The 15,007-nt window shown below is 37.3% G+C and overlaps 1 pseudogene; it reads left to right on the forward strand.

Annotated features, from left to right (window-relative positions):
• The first annotated feature begins 7,175 nt into the window (after window positions 1-7,175).
• The window catches only part of LOC149561987 (CBL-interacting protein kinase 2-like), a 28,721-nt pseudogene continuing 20,889 nt past the window's right edge, over window positions 7,176-15,007 (forward strand).

Genomic DNA, 15,007 nt, shown 5'->3' on the forward strand with positions numbered 1-15,007 from the left:
TCATTCAACATGTTACTTTTGATGAAACAGTACTTTTGAATATGAGACACTTTATTTTGCAACGTATTTTTAGCCATTTCAGATCTTTAGAATCCTTCAGTCTTAACACTGTCTTTTCTTTCTTTCTTTCTTTCTTTTCTAAATTTTTTTGAATTCTGTATCCTGACTATGCTTAGACTATCTAGCCAGAACATCAGTGTCATTTCTTGGATTCGATCTCTTATGAACATCCCTTGCATTCCTCTTTTAGAACTTTTTAGGAAACTCTCACGCCAAAAAATGATCTTAGTAACCTATCGAGGAGACCCCTCTTGCTTGAACTAGTCAGAGTTTGGATCATTTCTCGTCATCTTCGACTTGAAATTGAACAACATCTAACACACTCAAATCTTTAAATTTGCAAAGTGTTGAGAACTTGTTGGTCCAAACTTTTGATTTCCAGACTGAAAGTCCCCTATTTCCACAAGAAATGTCAGTTTCTCGGTTGGTATAAGACACATAATCATCCAAATGTTTTGACAAAGAAATACCTCTTCTTGAAATCAGAACCAAAGAGTGGTTAGTAAAGTCTTGAGAAAAATCCCAAGTACACCTTACCCCCTAGGGCAGACCTAACTTTAAAAGAAAACACATGACTGAAAGCAAACACACAACTTGAAAAAATGAAACACACTTGCAAAATTAAACACTCTCACCGAAATGAAAATTTAATCTACATGCGGAAATGAAACTTAACTAATTTTTTTTTCTCTTTTTTTTTTTTTTTTTTTCTAGGCTTCAAAATAATGTTTCAGAAATTTCCCATTTACAGGAAAAGGTAGAAACTACCCCTATAAGGAACTTAGCCTAAATGTGTTTTCTCTAAGAATTTTTGCAATCTGATATGGGCCTGTCCACAAGCATTGAAACTTAGTATGGCTTCCCGGCTTTTCTTTCGCCTTATCCCAAAGTAGGACTAGGTTAGAAATCCTAAAAGATTTTATGGTGGTCCTCTTGTCAAACCATCTCTTGACAATGGCTTGATGTTTAGCCATGTGTTCTAATGCAGTTGTTCATTTCTCCTCCATTTCCAAAAGATTCATCAATTGGATTTGTACTCTGTCAGTTTCATCTGCATGCCCACTCATGAATTTTAAAATAGGAATCTTAAGATTGAGCAGGAATACCAGTCCTTGCCTGTAAACAAGTAGATAGGGAGAAGTACCCAAGGCCTTTTTTACTCTAACCTGATCTATACACAAGGCGTATTTCAATTGTGTATGCCAATCCCTAGGGTTCTCCTTTAGCAGTCATTTTATCATAGTGATCAAATTTTTGTTCGTAGACTCTACTACCCCATTTCCTTGTGAGTAGTAATTTGAAGAGAATTTGATGATGACTTTGTTTTCAAATGCCCATTGTGTCAAAAATGCAAATGCAAATGCAGATCCATTGTTGCATACAAGAGAAAATGACATTCCAAATCTGGTAACAATATGTTCTTCCAAAAAGCCTGTCACCACCTTAGCAGTGCAATTTCTAAAAGTCTTAGCCTCCATCCATCATGTGCAGTAATCAGTAGCTATAAGGATGAATGTGTGTCTAGTTGATGATGGTGGCTTTACTGGACCAATAAAATCCAGTCCCCACTTTGCGAAAGGGTGCACCTCCGTATACTGGTTGGAGTGGCATTCTTGGGTGCCTCTCTTTGTTAGCACTAGTCTGGCATGTATGAAAAGAATGCACATGTTTGAAAGTATCCTTGAATATTGAAGGCCAAAAATAACCCGATCTTAAAATCATGTATGCTGTGGCTTCTGCTGAACTGTGTCTCGTACCATACTTATCATGAAACTGTTCCAGGACATCCTTAGCTTCTTTACATCCTAAGCATTTCAAATAAATCCCCTCATAGTTCCTTTTATACAACTTATTACCAAGTAACTTGTAAGACTTGCATTTCATCTTAAGTCCCCTACATTGCGAACTGTTCATCCACTTGGGGCATTGGTGTTGTAGGAGATAATAGACAATATCCTAGTACCACACATCTGTCACCACACCTTGATTGATATCAACTTGTGATACAACCATCTTCTTTTGATCATCTTCATCAGTTTCATAATCAAATTTTAATTCTATTTGACTTCCTTCTTGGTTGTCAGCGATCATTTTGGATAATCCTTGGCCTCTAACTAATCGCATAGGTTGAATCTCTAGATTGAATTCTTGAAGTATTGCCATCCACTTTCCTCTTCTTTCACCAAGTTCATTCTGCATCAAAAGCATTTTTACTACTGGGTTAGGTACAATTGCATACACCTTACTTCTAAGTATGTAGTGATGGAACTTCTTTACTGCCTTGATTAACACAAAGGACTATTTATCAAGATTTGAATATTTTAACTCAGTGTTCTTTAGAGGAGTGTAGACACCTAAAATTTTCCAAATCACGTGTCTTGACCAATTAAATAAATATTTATTATTTATTTAATTCCCTTACCTTTAATTAAATAAATTTTACATTTATTTAATTATGTTCACCTTTTCTTGATTTAAACAAACTAAGGTTTATTTAAATCCTAACACATCCCCTTTAATTAAGTATGTCATTTACTTAATTAATTCCCTCCTAATCCCACTAGGAATTAAACATTGCATTTAATCATATTTGAGCACATGGCTCCTACCTTTAACCCTCACCTAACCTCACTTCCCTAACCTAACCCATCCTTCTAACTTAGGTCAATCCACTTATCCACTAATTAAACCTAGTTTCCCATCTAATCACATCATTAATCATTTGCACAATCCTAATCAAAGGATTAGCAAACCCTAGCCACATGTGACATGTGACTCTTACATCTCTTACAACCTTGTCCCCCTTCACATGTGAATCAAGGTGTCTCACACATGTGTGAGAAACTTTGAGCCCCAACCCTCTTACACATGCCATTGACCCATCACTTTCAAAGGTGTCTCACACATGTGTGAGGAAACATGATCGTACACACCTCTTACACCTGTCATTGACATGTCACCATCAAAGGTTGCTCACACATGTGTGAGCATATTTCCCCCTTTGAATGGTCAAAACCCTAATCCACATGGAGTCTACTTGGCCTCCACCTCATGGACACCTCATTGATCCTGAGAGATCCTAGCCATCCATCTTGCATTCAATCTTAGCCATCCATTGCTTCCATTTTCCTATAAAAGGAGAGCCCTCTTCTCATTTTCACAAGCACTATCTACCTCATTGTTATGCTGCTAGATTTGTGAGCAACCACATCCCACAACAATGAAATCATCTACACTTGATGATTTCATGAGGTTTACATTAGTAGTTTGAGTCATTGTAATTTCATGTTGTCTTTATGTTACATGTTTATCTTCCATATTTTGAGGTTTGTATGATAATGTAGGAATGTGCATTAGTTGCTTAGTGTTATTTCCTTAGTTACATTTTTATGCAACACATTTTTGGCACGATACAAATGATTTTAAATGATTTTTGAAAAACAAAAATGCACAACTACAATAAAATAAAATAACTCCCACTTCTCTCTTTTTTTCAAACAATTTATATATTAACAAAAGGGGAGCATTTTTTTTCTCTTTTAGTTGTGCGTTTTTGTTTTTCAAAAATTATTTAAAATCATTTGTATTTATCAATTTTTTTTTTTTAAAAAACAAGAGGAGGGCTTAGCATTTGTAATACATAAAATTATTTGTTAGCATTTTTGTATATAAAATATCAAAAAAATTTAAAACAAAAAAAAATTAAAATTAAAAAAAAAAAAAAACAAGAGAGCTTAGCATTTGTAATACATAAAATTATTTGTTAGCATTTTTGTATATAAAATATCAAAAAAATTAAAAACAAAAAAGAAAAATTTAAAAAGAAAAAAAATATGCTCCCCTTTTGTTAATATATAAATTGTTTGGAAAAAAAAAGAAAAAAGTGGGAGTTATTTTATTTTATTGTAGTTGTGCATTTTTGTTTTTCAAAAATCATTTAAAATCATTTCTATTTATCAAATTTTAAAAAAAAAAAAAAATTGGAGGAAGAACTTTGGGTGATTGGCTCTCTTTATTTTGTATTTTACATTTAGCCAATAATGATGAGAAAAACCCCTTACAAGGTCGGGATGATGTTTTTGGAGGAATAGGATGAGGATCGTGGGAAGGTGTAACTATGGTTAAGGGATTGCATGGAGGGTGGGGGTTGGATGGGACATGAGGACTATGATCTTCGAAACATGGGGGAAGAGGACACATGGCATGGAAGGCGGCCTCTTGTTGTTGGCTTGCCAAGAGATAATTCTTTAATTGTTCCATTTCCATGGCAAGGTCATTTGTGTTGGAGGAAGTGTGTGGGCTATGAATGGAAGCATATGTGGATGAAGGATAATGAGGTGGATTTCCCTTGTCAAAGGTAGAAGAATAATGAACATGAGATGGATTAGATTTGGATATGAAGTGTGAAGGGTGGATTTGATATGTAGGTTGAACGGGAGGTATAACTCCATATTGTCTTTGAAGATTGTCAACCATTTGATTAAGAAAATTCAAATCCATAGATGCTAGAAGAAGAGTGATGAAAGATTTGATGATGGAAGAAAATATGAACCTAGGACTAGGAGCTTTGGACTTTGCGTTGATTTGAATTGGATTTGAATTTGACTCGATATTGATTGGATTTGATTTGATATTGAATTTTATTTGATATGATTGGATGAGGGTTTGTTTTGATTTGATAAAAACCCTATGATATGGAAAACAAGTGAATGTTGGATTTGAATTAAAGTCCAATGTTAATGATAATGCTTCTATGACCAAAGTAGAAAATGTGATGCAAATTTGAATTAGAAGAAGGCTTGAATGAAATTAGGAAGATGGATGATGGAGGAATATGTAAATGGATTAAATTAGAAATTGATTAGAAATGAATGAATTTGACAAGGGATTGGATTAGAAGAATGATGACGTGAAGGATTGAATTATGAATGCATTATGAGATTGGTGGAGGAAATTGGATCTAGATGATGATGAAGCATGACTAGGATGAAGATTATGGAATTAGATTGAATGACAAGGAAATGATGTGGTCAAATGGAGATGATTAATATGTGGAGGAATGATGTGAATGATGAAGACAAGAGATGTATGAGGGTGATGAATGTGATGGAAGGAAGAAGTGACGTGGAAGTGATGTGGATAGATTGACAAAGAGGACCTAAACCAAGACTTTCTTTTGTTGTTTTTGAGATTTTTGATTTTTTTTTTTTTTGGATTTTTGAAGTTTTATGATTTTTTTGGATTTTTATGTTTTATGATGTTTTTGGATTTTTATGTTTTATGGTGTTTTTGGGTTTTTATGTTTTAAGATGCAAAATATATACAATGAAATATGTACAAGGCAAGTGTGTTTCAAACACTCAAGAACGTCAAACACACCAACAAACCTATAAGGTTGCAACTAGGCTGTACAAGGATCAACTAGAGGGTGTCCTCGATATATGCAAGGTACGTGAGGCCCAAATCTGTAGATGAAAGAAAATATTGCCACACAGCCGGGGGGAGACAGTAACCCAAATCTCCTCCTTCACTTCCCAAAGGTATAAATTTCTTTGGGGCTTAGCCAAGAGTGACAATATTTTGCTTCTAAGAGAGGTGTCTTTCGATTCACCTCCCAATTTTTATACTCCACCAGAACGCTGGAGTTGAGGTCGTCCCAAGGGGTGATGAAATCTCCAAGCAAGCCTCCTAAAAAGAAAACAAGACCACTTATTTCTAGATCACCTGAAGGCGCAAGGGAAGAGAATACGTAAGTGGCCTTGGGGTTCAAAAAGACGCGTTATTTTCCAATGAAGCTTTAAGTTATGTAATCTACTTGAAGACACACATCTTTATAACATACAAGATTCTTTCCAATTTGAAATAGTGCCAACATAAATGAAAAAGCGAATTCGTCAACAAGAAAGTAAATCGAGCGTGTACATAAGCAAAATTGCTGAAAATGAAATCAATTTCCCTTAAGGCATTCAAGATTGTGTAAGTTTGTTTTAAGCACCAATTCTAAATTTTTGCTAGCCTAACATACATTTCCATTCCCTTAAGGCATTCAAGATTGAATTTGATTATTTTAGCGTGTAACCATGCATTCAAAGATGAATGTTTATGCATACAAGCTCATTTCAAAAATAAAATTAAGGCAAAATTTGCAAGAAATATGATTAGTGATAAGATATCCCTGCAAAAACATAAGTTAATACAGCAAAAATGTAGGAAAAACATGAAACAACCCTGCAATGAAAAGGTTAGCACAAAGTTTGAATTTTGATAGAAAAAATAGAGACCTAAACTGCATCAAAATTTCATGAAACCAAGATCATCATGATGGGCTCAGAATCATCTTTTCGGCAATATTTCATTTTGCAAAAACAGAGTTTGTATGCTCAAGTTATGAGCAAAAACGTGAAGGCTACTCCTTATGGCTTAGAAAGGCATGAAATGCTGATGCAGTGCTGACATCAGCGACCTACAAGAAAAAAATTTGACCGTTAGGAGAAAGTCAAGCAAAATTTTTTTTTTTTTTGAATTGTTGTGTTTTTGGTTGTTTGGTCTTGAGTTTTTAATCATGAAAAATAATAAAATGAAATCTCTTTTTTTAAAAAAATGAAAAAAGGAAATGGGTGGCAGAGGGATGGCGGAGGAGGGTTTGAGTGGCATGAGGGTTTGAAGTGGTGGAAGAGATGTGCAGGGAATGGAGGCGTAAGCCGCGGGCGGAGGCGGCGGTTGCTTGGGCGGCAGAGGCTGCACGTGGGCCGAGCGAGGCTGCGAATGTGACGTTGATGATGGTAGTTACGAGTCGCGGTGGGAAGATCTTGCGAGGTGCAGTGGAGGGAAGTCGAGCGAAGACTGCAGGGAGGGGCAGAGGAAGTCACGGCCGCGAGAGGAATGGAGGAAGTCGGCACCGCGCAGGGTTTGAGCTGCGACCGTGGTTGGGAGGAGGTGGCGATGTTTTGGCTACAGGAAGGTAGTGGCAGAGGGTTTTGAATCAGAAGCAGGCACGGGAGGAAGCATAGGAAAGGCTAGGAGATGCAGAGCAGCCGCGACAAGAATTGCAAAGTGTTTCGGTGATGACTGCGCCGCTTGCGGGTGGCGCCCCACTGGGTTAGGGTTGGTCGGCAATGGTAGAATTACGGCAGGGATGGGTGGCAGTGGTGGAGGAAGGGGGAGCTGCCAGAGGAAGAAGGAGAGCTGAGGGGGCCGCAGCAGCGGGTGCGCCACTCGCGGGTGCTGCCGCGGGTGGTGCAGTGGCGGCCGCCACCCTACGGTTTAAAAAAGGAAAAGAAAACACTTGTTAAAACGCTTTCTTTTTTCTTTTTTTCATGATATTTTATATACAAAAATGCTAACAAATAATTTTATGTATTACAAATGCTAAGCCCTCCTTTTTGACCTACAAGCTTGAACACTCACAAAACACTCAAAAACACATTAGATCATTAGTTCGAACCCGTGAAGTGGGTCTCACCGGGCGTGCCAAAAATGTGTTGCATAAAAATGTAACTAAGGAAATAACACTAAGCAACTAATGCACATTCCTACATTATCATGCAAACCTCAAAATATGGAAGATAAACATGTAACATAAAGACAACATGAAATTACAATGACTCAAACTACTAACGCAAACCTCATGAAATCATCAAGTGTAGATGATTTCTTTGTTTTGGGATGTGGTTGCTCACAAATCCAATAGCATAACAATGAGGTAGATAGTGCTTGTGAAAATAAAGAGAGGGCTCTCCTTTTATAGGAAAATGGATGCAATGAATGGCTAAGATTGAATGCAAGATGGATGGCTAGGATCTCTCAGGATCAATGAGGTGTCCATGAGGTAGAGGCCAAGTAGACTCCATGTGGATTAGGGTTTTGACCATTCAAAGGGGGCAATATTCTCACACATGTGTGAGAAACCTTTGATGGTAACATGTCAATGACAGGTGTAAGAGGTGTGTAAGATCATGTTTCCTCACACGTGTGAGACACCTTTGAAAGTGATGGGTCAATGGCATGTGTAAGAGGGTTGGGGCTCAAGGTTTCTCACACATGTGTGAGACACCTTGATTCACATGTGAAGGGGGACAAGGTTGTAAGAGATGTAAGAGCCACATAAAGCATGTCACTATAGATTCCTCTTCTCCTCTAGATCCGAGCATTTATCCATCCCATCCTTCTCCTGTCCCTCAAGATCCATTTACCCTTCTTAGTCCATCTCATGATTCCCTTCCTAACCAAGATCAAGACATTCCATGTACCACGCACCTTACCAATTCCATGCCATCTCAAGAGTTAGCCTCCATAGATTCTCCACTTCATACTGAAGTTCCTTCCACTCCATCCACTGATATTCCTCCATGTCAAGATCAAATCACCCCATCTTGTGGTTCCATTCCCTCCACTCCATTCAATGATCTTATTCCATCTCATGATCCACACATTCCATTTCATGATCCTCTTCTAAGTCAAGATCAAATCTCCCCTTCATTTTCCTTTCATGAACCCACCCCATCCCAAGATCCTATTATCCCTCGTGATCCCCCTTGTGATCCTAATCCTCCATATGATCGTATCATGCCTATCCCATCCACTCATGTACCCCATCCACATGGACTCACATCTTGTGTCAAAAATGATAAATATCCCATTAATGAAAGAATGGCTCAAGATGTTGGTATACCTTCCACTTCTTCCAACTCCAAATTTCCTCCATCCACACCCAAAGCTTCCCATCATTCCTCTTCCAAGTCCATTTTGGGACCTTATATCCATCTTCCCATTCCTTCCTCACTTTCATCCATTCTAGGTCCTTATATTCCACTGCCAAACCTTCATCCCTTCCATCCATTTTGGGTCCCTATGTACATCCATCCACTTTATCCCCTCATGCTCCTAAAGATCAACAAAGGCACACATCCTTGACTTCCTTCCAATGTTCACCATCCATACGCTCTTCTTCATGCACCCATACCATATCCAATGGAAGAAAATTAGATGCCAAAGAAAATGCAAATGAAGCAAAAAATCCACAAAAATCAAAGGATCAACATGTCCCCTCTAAACGACATGTTCAAGAAAAGAAAAATTTAATCCAAAGCAAAATAAAAAAGCCACAAAGGCTCAAAATCAAAAATGAAAAAATTTTGTGGATACCAAAGATACTTAATGTAGCAATGAATCTCAAAGAAAAATTCCAAATGACATCCAATTTGGCTAATCCAAAGGCTTCCACATCCATTTTGGGTCCTTATATACCCATGTCCATCATTCCAAACCCATCATCTCCTTCATCTATTTTGGGTCCCTATATCCCAAAATTCAAACTTTCTCCTACCTATCCTCCACAATTTCCTCCTTTCCATCACCCTTTGAGGTGTGTGTCAATGAAGATCTTTTTGCTTCCCTCATGAATAAGGAATATGATCTTAGCATCCAGTAGTTTTTTGACTTCTTTCATAATCAGTGGTTCAATTATTGAATTTACCGTTCGTTGTCTTTGTCGAAAAGGTTTAGCATCTGGTTTCAACGGGATGTCATGTGCGATAATCTCAGGATCATAAGTTTTTAATTCTTCATAGCTCCAAGCAATGACATCTTTGTACTCGATGAGAAACTTGAGCATGTCTTCCTATTCCTTTTGGTTGCATGCTTTTCCTATTTGCACCATTTTTGGTTCTTCATCAGTGCCTAAATTGTATGAGTCACATTCTTCGATTCCTTTCTCTTGAGTTTCCCTTTTATGGAGTGGTGATTTGTCATGGTTGAAGATGTGTTCAAGTTCAATCATCCCTTTTAGAATGTTGTTGGTTTTCAAATTAAGGATTCCATCACCATCCTCAAGCTCATCATCTTCGAGCTTGTCTCCAAGTGTATCATCAATCTCTTGTCCTTGGAAATGGTGACTACACATAATAAACTTGAGTATATGTTGATCATCTTGAAAGACTTGAAAGTTCATGATATTGTCGAGAATGGCAGGAATGGGAACTAATTCAACTGAGAATCTTTTCAACTTTTTTCTTTCTACTGGTTGTAAAGCATTGGCTAAAATTGCAAGGGCATCTGCTACCACATTCTTTCTTCTTAGAATGGATTTGATGTTCAGAGATTCAAAGTCATCCATTATATCCCATACCCTTTTCCTGTAAGCGATTAATCTTTTGTCGTTGCATGAGTATATGGATTTTACTTGTCTTATCACTAGTTGAGAATCCCCTTCGACTATAAGAGAAGTAACTCCTTTTTCCAATGCAAAGAGAAGTCCTCGAATCAAGGCTTCATATTATGACCATTATTAGTACATCTAAACTGCAATTGATATGCGGCATAGAAAGACCTACCTTTTGGGTTGATTAGTTCAATACCTGCACTGACTCCTAATTTGCATCTAGACCCATCGAAGTGGAGTGTCCAAACTGTATTTTCCTTGGGTTTTTTGACTTTGTGCTTGTTTTCCCTTAACTTTTATTTTACTTGATCTTAGAATGACTGTTTCTTGGGCACCCATTGTAACTTTTCTTGTGTAGGGCTTGATGAATCTCCTTCATATCCCATGGATAGAGGAAGAGTGTTTTTTTCTTGCTTCTCCTAAATTTTCCCTATTAGCTGATTGATTTGTTCAACTTTAGGTTCAAGATGAATGACTACTGAAGTCTATCCTTTACCTTTGACATATCGTCGTCTTCTCTAAACTTTAATTATCCTAGGAGGAGGAGAAGATAAACCTCCACCATCTGAAGAGGTATTGTTGTATGATACATTTAGGTCTTCACTTTCCTCCTTAGTTTGTTCAATAAGGTTGGATGAATTTGCTAAATCTCGACTTTCAATAATTTCATCACTTGAGGTCTTTGTATTTTTGTTTTCGATTATTTGTGTCAAAACCTTTGCTACTGCTTCTTAGCATGCTAAACATTCAAAATCTGAATGACTAACTTTGTGCAACCGAAAAAATCCTGGAAGGAGGAGGATACTAGGGTCAGCTTCCTCTCCTAAACATTCTAGATTAGTCACCAAACTTTCTATGAATTGTGTCACGATCTCACTTTTGGGTACCGACACCTTAGGTTCTTCATTTTGATCTTGAGATTTCTTGTTTGAGACCATATTCAATAGCATCACTTTGTATGACCCCAAGTCAGATTGTAAGAATGCTAGCTCATTCAGGGCATTGTAATCTGTGATCATTGTTTTCAGTTTGGGCTCAACATTTATCTTGATTTGGTTTTTCAAACCTTTCCATGCCAACCATAATTGAGTGAAATCTATAGAGAACCATCCTCTCAGACATTTTTTCCATTCTTTGCTAAGGAGTAATCCATATGTCTCTGGGATGTCAACCACATGTATGTCAACAATATCCTAGATTCGAGGATCAACTGTTAGTTGTATCTGCACATCTTTCAATACTCCAATGACTTTTACCTTTGTTTTATCCAACTGTATTACCACTCAAATAGAGAGTTGAGGATTATCTCCTAGCCTTTGAGCTATTGATAATGGCATCACATTACAAGAAGCTCCCAAATCATTAAGACAATTGTGTAGATTCTTTCCATATATCCTTATGCTCAACAAAAATGGGGGTACCTCGACTTTGTCTTTGAACATAGTAGGCATTGCTTCTGCAGTATTTACTTGTTGTGGCACCATCTTTTGGGGAACATTATTCATATTATGGGAAACCTTTGTATTATCCAATGTCTTCATGAGTGCTTCTCTTTGTTGTGGACAATTCTACAACATGTCAAACATGGACATATTGACTTTTGTTTTCTTTAGGTCTTCAACTGCATTATATTTTTCAGTAGACCAAGTAGGGTTCCTCAGTATTGTCGGTATGTTTACTTGATTCTAATACTATGGTCCTCCTTGGGCTGGTCCTATCGGTGGTGGATTTTTTCTTGCTCTAGGATGAGGTGGGGTTGGTTGCAAACTAGGAGGAATTCCATCAGTCAAGGGATCCTTTTTGTTTCTGAGATTATATGTGTTTCGATTATCATTTCGAAAGGCAAACATCTCATCATGTTGAAGATCAAGTTCTTGACTAAGAGGGAACAAGAATTCTTCATTTTCTTGTTGTTCCACTTGTACATTCTGGGTAGAATCATAAGATTCTAATAGCATTGCGTTAAATTGAATAGGAGGCAGATTATCATTCATTAGTGGGTTTTGATTCACATCCTAATTACCATTGTAGTATGCACCATCATTGCTAGGCATATTTTGGCTATCATCATATTGATTAATGTCAGCATACTAAATGTTGTTGTTATCGGTAGGAATGCTTCCATTATTTGGTCTAGTGTTCCATTGTTGATTTTTTCTTTCGAAGCCATTGTTGCGATCAAGAGGATTGAAATTGTTTCCTCCCCCTTTGTTTCCTGCGTTGTTGTTGCCGTTATTGTTGAAGTTCCTGTTGTAATTTTGACCAAAATTGTTGTTGTAGGGGCCAACATTGTTTCTCTGGAAGTTGTTATTTTGTCCTTGAGACAATCTAAGATGCGTCAATTCGTTGTTCATTTGTGACATGGTTTTCTTCATCTGACCAACTTTCGACAGGAGATTGTTATCTTCTTCCACAGGAACCATCGCCTTTTTTTCAAAGAAGGCTATTTTTGGGGGCTCATACCCTGGATATGTTATCGCTTGAGTTTGTGGAGCTGGTACCTATTGTAATGGAATTGGGTTCATAGGTATGAACTGACTAGGTACAGTGGGTGTTCCCACAGGAACCGTTGGCATTGTAGGGTCTGCCTGTGTAGAAAGCATCATTCCTCCTCCATTAGGATTAGCTTTCTTTGTGAACATAATTGCTTCTGCAAAGACTTTGTCCAATGTGTCAATATTTTCTGTAGGGAGTCTCCTTAGAAAAATTGCAGTAAGATGATCCATGGCTTTGAAATAAACTTGGATGGAAGCTTCAAGTGGAATGGTGTACTGTGTCTCCAAATTGTAGTAGGCCATATGAAAATGATGATTGATGCGTGAAACCATTTCAGCTAGGTCCCTTTTTATTGATATGGATTGTTGATGTATCACTGTTGGATTGATGAATGTTTTGAATTATTCCAAAAATGATTTTTCAAAAGTGTCCCAGTCTCCAATACATCCTAGTGGTAGGTTTACATACCAATTGAAGGAAATTTCCCCCAGAGAGTAGGGAAATAAACAAAGAACCACATCTTCATTAGCAATTTGCTTTCGGTTGCAAATTTCCTTAAAAATCTTGACATGATCTTCGGCGGTTCTTGTTTCTCCATAAATAAACCTTGGACAAAATTTCTCAAGATTCTTAGGGAGGTCATGGAGGGAACCTCTCAAGATAAGGGGTGAATCAACTACATTTGCAAAAAAGGCCATTGGAGGATTTTGTGGACCTAAAGGTAGGTGGAAAGGTGATGGGAGTGTTGGAATATGTGGAGGTCCACCTGGTGGTTGAATGGGTGGTGGAGTAGAAGAAGATGATGAAATGTCAAATGGAAGTGGTTGAATTCAGGGTATTCCTCTGTCACTACGTGGCTTACGAAAATGAGTAAGCTCTAGAAATTCTTGGGCACTTGGTGAAGATCTCAATGCTCACTGGAATGGGGATCTAGGATCAATATCTTCCAGCTTGTATCAATCCTGGGAAAAGTGCACCTCTACAGAAGCACACTTCCTCAATTCTTCTGAATTTTGCGGACCACAAAATTTTGCAGAGCTGCGGACCTGAATTTCTGAAAATTTCAGAAGTGATTTCTAAACTTTTTATGTAGTGTAGAATTATTGCAAGGGTGCAAAATTTTTGAAACTTGATCAAATATTTCTTGTTTTCAATAGTATGTTCTTTTTAGGGGCCCTCCTTCTAGCGCCACTTCTGTTGGGCATTTGTTTTACATGAGGTCAATGTTAGGAATCCATAGTGTAATTCCTCTCTTGAAAAGAAAATCTTTTAAAGGATCCACTCCAAGGTTCAGTGTTTGTCTTGCGACGTACCAAAATTTGCTCAGTAGAAGATAAATGTGAATGTTCACGAGGAGGCCTTTGCTAGTTCCAAAAACTCTTTTACCTTGGAATCAAGTAAAATCTATTCGCTGTCTCAAAATATCACACCAAAAGAACAATATTTTTATATTTTCTATTTTTCAATGAATGCAACTCTAACAATGCAGCTAATATGAGGTCCTACTCTAACAGGGGGGTTAGCAAAGCAAATAACGAAACTGAAAGCAAATAACATGAAATCAAATAACTTGAAAGTGAAATTCCTAAACGGACATAAGCCACAGATAACAACACGTTGTGAGTTAAACCTTTGAAGAAATCAGTAGAAAACCAATGAAAATAGGAGCAGCGCTTCCTAGAATCCACTGATGCAATCGTCAGTGAGAATCTTTAACAAATCGAATGATGTTTCACTTTTCATCAAATCGCAAGGCCACAAAAAGTGTGCTCATGTGAGACAAAAAGCTATGTAGACACAATTGAGTGATCTCTTCTCAAGCTCGTTATGTCAACAAAATTCATATATCTGTAGCAAACACCAGAACTAAAAGATCGCACAACCAAAAACAACGCAATAAACCTTTGGCTAAATCACAATTTCATGAATAAAATCCATAAAACAATGACACATCCAGGAAAGAATAACTACACTCTGAATGCTAACACCAAAAGCATAATTTTATTGCATAATAACGGCAGCCCTTTTTACATTTTACAATGGGGTGTTTATAAGAAATCATCTCCTCAATTTGTGTTGAGAGTGAGAGATATCTTAATGCAATAAAATGCTTTTTAAAACATTAAAACAAACTAAATATATACAAACTGGTAATCTAACTATTGCTTACAGGGACTCCATCCATATTTTATTCATTAATTGGATGCATGAGCCCTTTACATGTCAAAAACAATGAAAGCATGAGAGAGAAAGTAGGAGGAAGCCATCAGTCAAAGTAGAAGTGCATGGAGA

Source organism: Cupressus sempervirens, chromosome 4 (assembly GCF_028749045.1).
Source record: "Cupressus sempervirens isolate cs-2001-9-10 chromosome 4, ASM2874904v1, whole genome shotgun sequence".
NCBI classification, from domain to species: domain Eukaryota; kingdom Viridiplantae; phylum Streptophyta; class Pinopsida; order Cupressales; family Cupressaceae; genus Cupressus; species Cupressus sempervirens.